The sequence below is a fragment of the Phyllobates terribilis genome, unplaced genomic scaffold, assembly GCF_046119375.1.
Source record: "Phyllobates terribilis strain yellow unplaced genomic scaffold, ASM4611937v1 Scaffold_3__8_contigs__length_932513732, whole genome shotgun sequence".
NCBI classification, from domain to species: Eukaryota; Metazoa; Chordata; class Amphibia; order Anura; family Dendrobatidae; genus Phyllobates; species Phyllobates terribilis.
Genome location: NW_027362763.1, coordinates 693,995,787 through 694,006,601, shown reverse-complemented (window position 1 = coordinate 694,006,601; position 10,815 = coordinate 693,995,787).

Below are 10,815 nucleotides of genomic sequence, written 5' to 3'. Positions count from 1 at the left end.
GAAATATGCACCCAAAAATGGTGGTGGTTTTGTTTGTTTTTTTTTTTCCCCTTCCAACAGCTGAATACTGATTCAATGAAGTTGGTTTAAGGGAATGATGGTCTGCTGCTTTTACAGTGCATTGTAAAAGTATTCATACCGTGTGAATTTTCGCACATTTTTTCACATTACACCCACAAAATCCAAACAAACATTTTTAGTTTGTGATACCAACACCAAGTAGTAAGTATTTGTGAAGTGTAAAGGAAGTGATACAGGGTTTTCTAAATATTTTTAAATTATAAATCTGAAAATTGTGCCTTGTATTTGTATTCAGCCCCCCTGAGTCAATACTTTGTAGGACCAGCTTTCGCTGCAATTATTGCTGCAAATCTTTTGGGGTCTGTCTCTACCAGCTTTGCACATCTAGAGGATGACTTGTTTGCCCTTTCTTCTTTGCAAACTCGCTCTGTGAGATTGGATGAAGGCGTCCGTGAACAACTTTTTTCAAGTTTGCCGCAGATTCTCAGTGGGATTTAGGTCTGGGCTGTTCACACACGAGGACAGATTCTCCCATCTGAGCTGTGGATCTCAGCAGCTCCTCCAGAGTGACAATGGACCTCTTGACTGCTTCTCTAATTAGTTCTCTCCTTCCTTGGGATGTCAGTTTAGGTGGACGGCCATTTCTTGGTAGTTTTGCTGTTGTGCCATACTCCTTCCGTTTTTGGATGATTGAACAGCGCTCTGTGAGCTGTTCAGAGCTTGGGCTATTTTTTTTTTTTTTTATAGCCTAAACCTGCTTTACTCTTCTCCACAACTTTATCCCTGACCCGTCTGGTGTGTTCTTTGAACAGCATCATGAAAACCAATATTCTCAAACAAACCTCTGAGGCCTTCACAGAACACCTGTAGCTATATTGAGAATAAACTACACACAGGTGAATGCAATGCACTAATTATGTGAATTCTGGAGGTGTTTATCCACTCAGGATTTTATTTAGAGATGTCGGACTACAGGGGGCTGAATACAAATGCACGTCACAATTTTCAGATTTATATTTTTAAAATAAATTCCAATGCAAACTCGCTACTTTGTGTTGGTATATACCAATAAAATACAGTTAAGCTTATGGGTGTAACGTGAAAAAATTTAAAGTTACCAAGCATGAATAATTCTTCAATGCACTGTAAATGAGTTATATTATGTCGAAATCAGTCATTGTATAGGAGGAGGAGGGGAGCTGTGACATCACCTATTGTGAATGGTGGATCCTGTGTTTTCAGTCTTTGAAATCTTGTCTCTGATGATAATGAGACCAGTGAAAAGTCTTCTGTACAGAACAGGAAAAGTGAATCTAGTATAAGGTCCACATTTCACATACTCTGTTTAAACAATTCGCCATTTTCTGATGACTCATACCCCTTAAGTGGTAACTGACGAGCCCAGGGGATGGGGACGACTCGGCCCCTGGGCCTTGTTGTTGCCTGACCTTGGGGGATGTCGCGGTGGTCGGCTCCCGGGCCCGTACTCTGGGATCACTCTTAAAAAGAAGGGGGGAAGTTTATTTGGGATAGGGGAATGTTCGTGACGCCACCTGTGGTGTCTGGTGAGGATCACCAGCGCTGCTATAGTCCTCTGAGGCCAGTGATCAGGCAGCTTAGTTGGTACGGCTCCCCACAGGTGGAGTGGGGCCTCAGGGCAGCGTAGGAGAAGGGATGCAGGACAGAGAGGACCCAGCCGTCTAAGGAGGAGAATAGGCACACTCACTACGGTTCACTTCAGTACCTTTACTGGTGGTGTTTCAGGCACAATCCAGGGCACTGTAGGGTGAAGGGTGCATTTCAGGACTCTCCCCAGTGAGCGGGTGTGGGGCCTCCTGTTTCTTGCCTTTTCCTGGTAAGTTTATGACTTGCCTGGAGCTACGCCTAACTTTGTCTCTGTCTGGCACCTGCTGACCTGGTGGTAGGGCCTTCTGTTGGAGATCACACTCCCTGGTCTCTTGGGCCTCTGTGATTCCTGACCATGGGATAACGGTCAGCTTCTGGTGTTCCTGGGACATGTAGTTCGCCAGGGGATCCGGTTGTTTCTGCTGGTCCTAGAGATCCTTGCAGACACAGACCCGGTGTCTGGTATATGGTCTTGGGGAGAGCTGGCTAAGCTCCTCTGCCCCTATGTAGCTCGCTTACTGCACTCGCCTTCGGCCACGCTCGGGGGCCCTCACTAGGCTTCACACTGGCAGTAGGCCTCGCTACTCTTCACCTCTCTTATGGCGTCGGCACGCCTTGGGCTCACTAACCTGAGCTCCCTGAGTTTGGGCTGGACTGGACTTTCTCACAGACTTAGACAGACTGACTGTAGACTCCAGACTGTAGATCCCAGACTGACTTGCCTAGCTCCACCTTCCCTATTTATATCCCTAACGGGCTCCCTCTGGTGGTCTGAGGTGGAAGGTGGAGGTGTGTGAATGCTATGAGGGCCTCTTGTGGAGGAATCCATCCATGCACCCCTCTAGGATCTGTGGCACCAATGTGCGCCACATAACCACATGCTAGAGGTATAGCACAGCAAGGACTGAAAGACCACACCAGGTTTAAAAATGCAAAGTTCCAATGTAAAACTAGTCCACATGACAGCCCACATCAGTTGGGGCTCACAAGCTAAGCAGTTATTGCTCAGGATGAGGTACAGTGGGTCTCGCAAAGATAACTTGCACAGGCTTTTAGTAACGCAGCCTCAAGTAACAGGAGATGGACCTCCGTATAATGGCTTTCCCTTTAAGACTGGGTAGGGAACTTTTTTTTTTTTTTTTTTCTGCCAAGGGCCATTTGGATATTTATATCATCCTTCAGGGGCCAGTCTAAATTATCAACTTGAAAATTACCCTGCTATGTTTGGTCAAAAATTTTAAAGATGTTGTCCACTACTTTTTACTTTGATGGCCTATCCTTAGTATAGGTCCTCAATTTCCAACCGGCTGAGGTCGGACATCCGGAACCCCCGCTGATCAGCTGGTGTCGGCCACCGCAGGGTGCTGCACATCCACCTCCTATTGATTTGAATAGGAGGTGGATGTGTAGTACCCTGCAGCAGCCACTACATATAAAGTAGATGGAGCATCTCGGCAAGTGAGTACTTCAGGCTGCTGACACCGATAACAGCTGATAGGCGGGGGTGCCGAGTGTAAAAGTAGTGGACAACCTCTTCATGTAACTTCTCCCTAATGTGATGGCTGCAGCGTGTTCTGTTAGGTGATGATACAGACCTGGGAAAATCAGTTGTAGTATCAGTCTGGAGCGCTGTCGACTCTTTGTGATAATGCTGCGAGTTCTTTACAAAACTTAAGTTGTACTGAACACAGATGTACAGTGGGGAAAATAAGTACTATATTTTTCGGACTATAAGACGCACCTAGGTTTTAGAGGAGAAAAATGGAAGCAAAAATGTGGTCATGATGCACTGTTGTGGGAAGGTCTGCTGCTGCCAGTTATAGGGGTAATGTCCCCCAATTCTGTACTGATATCCCCCATCCTGGTATATATGGCCCCCCTTTCCTGTTATACGCGTGTAGTGTCCTAAAGTTGTAGGTGTATGCCCCTTTTAAGATGTAGCAGCGGCCAGCGGCCCGCGCCGGACTGGAGTACCTGGGGCCCACCAGGAAAAAAATCAATCTTGGGGCCCACCAGCACCATACAGTTACCGTATATAGGAATAACATGTCCACAAACGCTTTCAAAATGAATCAACTTTATTAACCAATAAATAACCAATATAATGAATAAATAACAAACTAAAGAAACACTCCTGGCAAAAGAGGAACACTGTTAGGCTGTGTGCACACGATGCGTTTTTCATGCGTTTCCCCTGCGGAATTTCCGCAGCCGAAACGCATAAAAAACGCATGGTAATCCGCACCCCATGGTCCCCAATGGCATTCCGCAATGTCAATGCACATGCTGCGGATTTTTCCGCAACGTTTCTGCAGCGCTCATAAATCCGCAGCATGTTAATTTTGCGGAAGCGCCGCCATTGACTTGCATTGAGACGCATAATATCCGCGTCTGTACATTTGTACAAGCGGATATCATGCGTCTCTATGTGCGGATGGTACCCAGTTCTGGAGGAGAGAAGACTCTCATCCAGACCTGGGTACCATTGTACCTGTAAAAAAAAGAATAAAATAAAAAATAAAGTTATATTCACCTGTCCGGCGGCTTCTCTCTGCATGCCGGCAGCGCTTCTCCTTCCAGGACCTTAGATGACGTCACGGTCATGTGACCGCAGGCTGTCTCGCGATGTGCCGGCAACCCGGAAGAAGCCAGGACGAGCGCTGCAGCACACGCCGGGGCATCGGGGGTGAGTATAGCTTTATTTTTTTTATTTTTACGGTCACACTGTATAAATCCATGCTGTTTGCATGGATTTATACAGTGTGACCTAGTTGTCAAGCACTTTCCAAGTGATGCTATCGCCTGGAAAGTGCTTGTCAGTCCGCATGCGGAAACACATGTGAATCTGCATGTGGATCCGCATGTATTCTGCAGGAAAAACGCATGCACAATCTGCATGCGTTTTTTCTGCCAGGGAGATGCAGAAATGCTGCAGAAATTTTCTGCTTCATTTCTGCATCGTGGGCACATAGCCTTAAGGTACATTCTCTTAAAGTATAAGTGCCACAAATTGAACCTGAATCATTGTAGCAGCACCAAACTTGGCCCACTGGGAAAACTTAAAGAATTCTGTAAGCATTTTGGAAGTTTGTACCATTCAATTGTTAGTGTGTGTTTATTTGTTGTTTTGGGCCTTTCACTAACAGTCATTCAACAGCAAAATTACAAAGGTTTTTTTTTCAGAACAGAAGAGGACATTGCATATGTACTAACCCCTTCATGACCGGAGCATTTTCCGTTTTTGCATTTTCGTTTTTTGCTCCCTTTGTTGCCATAGCGTTTTTATTTTTTTGGCAATATGGCCATGTGAGGGCTTATTTTTTGCGGGACGAGTTGTACTTTTAAACGCCATTACTAGTTTTACCATACCGTGTACCAGAAAACGGGGAAAAAAATTCCAAGTGCGGTGAAATTGCAAAAAAAAAAATGCAATACCACAGATGGGTTTTGTTTTTTGTTTTTTACACCACGTTCACTGAATGCTAAAACTGACCTGCCATTCTTATTCTCCTCCAGGTCATTACGAGTTCGTAGATACCAAACATGTATAGGTTCTTTTTTATTTAAGTGGTGAAAAAAAAATCATCCAAAGTTTGCTAAAAAAAAAAAATGGCGCCATTTTCCGAGACCGTAGCGTCTCCATTTTTCTGGGGCCGGGTGAGGGCTTATTTTTTGCGCGCCAGGCTGACGTTTTTATTGATACCATTTTGGGGTAGATATGATGTTTTGATCGCCCGTTATTGCAATGTTGCAGCGACCAAAAAAACATAATTCTGGCATTTGGAATTTTTTTTCTCGTTTCGCCGTTTACCGATCGGATTAATTCTTTTTTTATATTGATCGGGCGATTCTGAACGCGGCGATACCAAATGTGTATGTGGGATTTATTTTTTATCATTTTATTTTGAACTAGATGGTTACCCGATTCTAACGCATCGAGTATTCTAAAATATGTATGTGGCCAACCGGGCGCGACTAAGCAGCGAAGCAGTATTTAAATGGGTTTTGCACTACTTTAAATTAACCCCCCAATGTATCCCCCCGGGGCCCCTAATGAATTTTGTAATTACGTCATGTTGTCAATACTGCTTGTGACAACATCGCTGACCACGCACAGCCAGCACGTAATTCCCCCGGCTCTTGCTTCCGCTTACATCACGACTATTTGCATCTTGATAATGCTGTTGCATGTTGCGGGGGCTACCTTCAAATGACGACGGGAGAATTACTGTTTTTCCAATTGGAATTCCCTTTTGAATATATTGTTTTTGCAAATGTTCTTGAACGCAGTAGTCTTCAACTTTAAGTTGTTTTTGGTTCATTTGTATGAAATCGAGCCGATTAGCCTCAATTTTAACGTATGCGTCGACTAAGTACTGTTGTGTCAGTTTCCCACCGCTTAAAATAGGATTGAAGTAATTTCGGACAGACAGAAGAAAAACTGTAGTACTGTAGTTATGTAATTCTTCTTGAAGTTCCTTGCTGGTGTAGGTTTTCATGCCAGCCTTGATCACCGCTTGGAAAGAACAGCGGATACAGAAGAGCATCAAGGTTGCTGTGAAAAATGCTAATTCGTTGTGTTTTAGAAATGAAAGGGTAGTTTTGGTCTGGCTTAAGATGGACTAATATATCCCTTTGAAAACGAGGCTCTCCATCATCGTTTTGAAAAACATCTGCGACCTCACTTACACGTGGTTTGTTGTAACATCGGGGATCTTGTTTACGTTCTTGTTTAATGCCCATTATAATAGAAGGCATTTCCGTCCCATTTTGTATAGCCCTCTGTTCCTCCTCAGCTTCGACGTCTTTTAGCATGCGATATGCGGCAGCAAATGGGCTGATTGTTTGTAAATGTACGGCAATTAGGTTCATCAGTTCAGCATTACACTTTTCATTTTCTTTCAGGTTCATCCTTTGTTCTGTAGCCTCATTTGTATCAAAGATGTATAATTGTGCAAATTTTGGTGGTGGTTCTATTTCTGGGTGAAGTGTTCCAGTGCGGTGGTAGATCTGGCCATGAATTTTAAAACAATACGGTCCCAATCCAGGGGGCGGTGCAATGTTGGTACCAAATGAAGCAAACGCATGAGAACTGTTGATACTTCTGATATTTTCCATAAAATTTCTACTGTGTTCATGTGTTCCTTTCATCAACTGCTCAAACAGATCTGAGTAGTGACGTCTCGGTAGCATAACTTTTCCTTTTTGGCAGCATTGAGTAAACTGATTGTCAGATGGTTTTTCCTCAATGAAATTCAGAGAGTCGCATTTAGAACAAACTACAGTCATATTCCCACAGTATTGTTGAATAATTATAGTTTCATTGTCTGTTACGTAACGTGCAAGTTGTTGAAAATTCTGCTGGGTTTGCCTTAGTTGATAGAGCATTCATTTTTGATAAATTTGGTGATCGTGTTCTCTGTTTGCCCTGGATTCTGGAGATTCATTCACCCGACATTGTCTATGGGATTCCGCATCGTGTTCCTGCCTAGCGGCAGTGTGGTGCGGTGTCTCCCGTTCCCGACGTTGTCTGTGAGATTCCGCATTTTGGACTTGTCTGGCGGCAGTGTGTTTCGGTGTCTCCCGTTCCCGACGTTGTCTGTGAGATTCCGCATCCTGGGCTTGTCTGGCGGCAGTGTGTTGTGGTGTCTGTTGCTCTCGACGTTGTTGTTTTCTTGCTGCTGCTTTTCTGTCATCCTCAGTGGCGTATTTTCGCTTACGACCCATTGGAAGACAGGAAGCGTAAAGAAGTATCTCTTAAGTGCGCTGTGACTGGCAGAACGTGTTCAGTACACGTGACAGAAGTACATCACACACTGTGACTGACAAAACATGTTCAGTATGTCATGGACAGTTGGTGAGTCACATGACCACATGGGCGGAGTCTCTCGACAGTGGCGTGCTTATTTTAAATCCGGCGCCAATTGGCCGGAGAGCGGTGTTTAAATTTGGCGCCAATATCGCTGATTGGTCGCGGCCGGCGGCTGCGACCAATCAGCGAACCGTGTTAGTGAGGACCAGGGAGTGGCGCTGCCTGTGCGGGTACTTCCGCTGTGAGCAGCCGGGAGATGAACGGCTAGCGCCGGTCATCTCCCGGCTGCATCGCCGCTGACCTCCGTGCGGCAGATGAGCCGCTAACGGCTGCCATCTTTTTCTGAAATCCCGCGTCGCTGATTGGCCGCGGCCGGACCAATCGGTCAATGCGGGATTTCCTGGACAGAAGGACAGACAGACGGAATAAGACGATTATATATATTAGATGGGGCGAAAGGGGGGTGATTTAAACTTTTATATTTTTTTCATACTTTTTAAAACTCTTTGCATGCTTCTATAGTCTCCATAGGAGACTAGAAGCAGCAACTGTCCGATCGCCTCTGCTACATATAGATGATCAGCAGATCACCTGTATGTAGCAGAAATGCTCCTGTACTATGAGCGCCGACCACTATGTGGCGCTCATAGCAATCTTTTCATGACAACCACTGGGGTCTGCTGCAGACCCCGGGTTATCATGCCGACCCATCGGTGACCCGCGATCATGGGGTCACCGATGGGCGGGGTAAGTGACGCGCTTCCGGCGCGGCACTGTTAAATGCCGCTGTCAGATTGACAGCGGCATTTAACTAGTTTACAGCCGCAGGTGGATCGCGATTCCACCCGCGGCTGTTGCGGGCACATGTCAGCTGTAATAATCAGCTGACCTGTGCCCGGTTCAGTGCGGGCTCACCGCCGGAGCCCTCATTGAACCGGGTGTCATGACACATGACGTATTAATACGTCATGTGTCATAATGTCATCATAGTCTAAGTTCCTTGAAATGCCATACTCAATGTTCAACAGAAGGAGTGACTCTAAAAGCTCCTGTCCAATCGAAGCCCTCAGACGATTTTTTTACAATTTTCAGCTTTGAGAACACTCTTTCACATAAAACCTGGGTGCAAGCAAGTGTAAGAAGTGTCTTGTAAACTGCAAAAAATGTTTGTGTAAGCAGCAGAATGTAAATTGTAGTCATATAATAGTCTGTAGCGGCAGGAAAGACAGTTGTTTTTTTTTGCGGGACGAGTTGTACTTTCAGATGCAATCATTTATTTTACCATATAGTGTACAGGGAAATGGCAACAAAAATTCCAAGTGCAGTAAAATTGCAAAAAAAAGTGCAATTACACCTTTGTTTATTGGGTTTTTTAGTCACCATGTTCACTATATGCTAAAACCAACGTGACAGTGTGATGCCTCAGGTCAGTATGGGTTCGTAGATACCAAACATGTATATGTGGCACCCCAGGGGTCTGGTTTCCACAGTAATGCAATATTATGTCTGAGAGCAGGTGGGAGGTCTCTTGGTCAGGAATCCTATGCATGCCACACCTCCTGCCCAGTCCTGGGAGGGGAAGAACTTCCCCTATATAAACCTGGGGCTGAGGCAGGGTTAGTGAGTAGAGAAGAAGTAGAGACAGAGAAGCAGCTATAGGAGAAGCACACCAGGATCTCTGTGGGAGCAGTGTTACAAGGAGTCAGGGGCTGGCAGCTGCAGAGCTCGCCCTGACTGAGAAGTTATCACCGGACCCGGAGTCCGAGGCTGTGGGGATTAACTCCTATCCAGCAGCAGAAACCGACCGGCAGGGGATTGCAGGTCCTTTGGCCCAGAAGCCCGAAGGCCCGGTCACACACTTGGGACCAGCACCGCCGTCGTGGAGCGGAAGCTACTAGAAGGCCCCGAGTCACCAGCCATACGGGTGAGCACCACACGGTACACTCAGGGACGTGGGCTACTTATACTCGCTTCTAGCAAGGTAGCCAGAAGAGTATCGTTAGTTTGGGAGGCCTACAACTCCGCCTGGCCAGGGGAGATCCCATCTGCTCAAGGACTGACCAGGCCCCAACCGCTAGCCAGTACTCCGGGAGGGTCTATCTTTGTCACCAGTAAAGACCCTGAACTACACCGCATCGTCTCTGAGTGGTTCCTGCTACCCCCATCATCCACGTCGGCTGCCCTGAGGCCATACCCCTCCCGTTGGGGGTTATACCATCCACGCTGCACCATCCTTCCACCGGCCTCAGCGGTCTGCCCTGCAGCGGCAGCTCCATAGCTGCATTCAACGGGTGGCGTAGTCGTCCATCATCTACCGCTGATACAGCGCCACTTAGTCTGACTCCCTGGGCACGGACCGGATCACCGCCACGAGACTACAACCCTCAAGAGATCCGGCTCCGTGTAAGCTCCCGCGTGCGCAACGCAGCGCGACACAGGCCCAGGGGCGCGTCAACTTTTGGCGTAGTCGGCAGGATTTCGTGCCCGCAACCACCGGGTACTGCGTGCCTGAAAAAGACTGTTCAAACTTACCTGTGGTGAAGATTCCCGCCATCCGGCGCCATCTTCCGCTTCCTTCCCGCCATCGGTGGAGTTTTCCCGCCATCTTTGGCCTTCTTCCCGCCATACGTGGAGTTTTCCCGCCATTGGACGCCATCTTGAGGACGCCGCGCGGGAAGAAGAGGGGCGTGGACTCCGAAAGCGCGCGAGAACTGAAGCCCCGCCTCACGTCCGGACGTTGTGTAAGGTCCTGGAAGGAGCCCAGCCGACGTCACAGGAGCGCGACGGAAGGTCCTCAACCCTGACGATCCACTGCGGAGCCGCGGCCTACGGAAGAGGATCATCGCAAGGTAGGCCACGGTCCACTAGGGGGGAGAAGGATGTCGGATACGGAGGAGAACTTCACCGCTTCAACCCCCGCCAGCGCCACCGCTGTTGCGGTCATGCCTTTCACCATGCCCGTGACAGCGGAGCCTCCGGGCTGGCAAGCAGGCAGGTAACGGAGAAGCGCTCCCAGGTGAGCGGGCAAGCTGGTCCATAGACAGACTGACCGGAGTTGTAAGGCAGACCGTCGGACCTCTGGCAAGCAGGCAGGTAGCTGAGGTGTGCTCCCAGGTGAGCGGGCAGGCTGGTCCTTAGACAGACTGACAGGAGTAGTAAGGCAGACCGTCGGACCTCAGACTAGCAGGCAGGTAGCAGATAATCAGGCAGGAATCTGGCAGGTAACTGGCAGGTAACTGGCAACGGGACCTGAGGGCTGAAGCACAGGTGCAAACAACATTGCTCGGGCACCTCCATTTTGGAGGAGGTGCCTTATATATGATGAAGTCCTCCGGCCATTGGCCGGGGACTCCTTA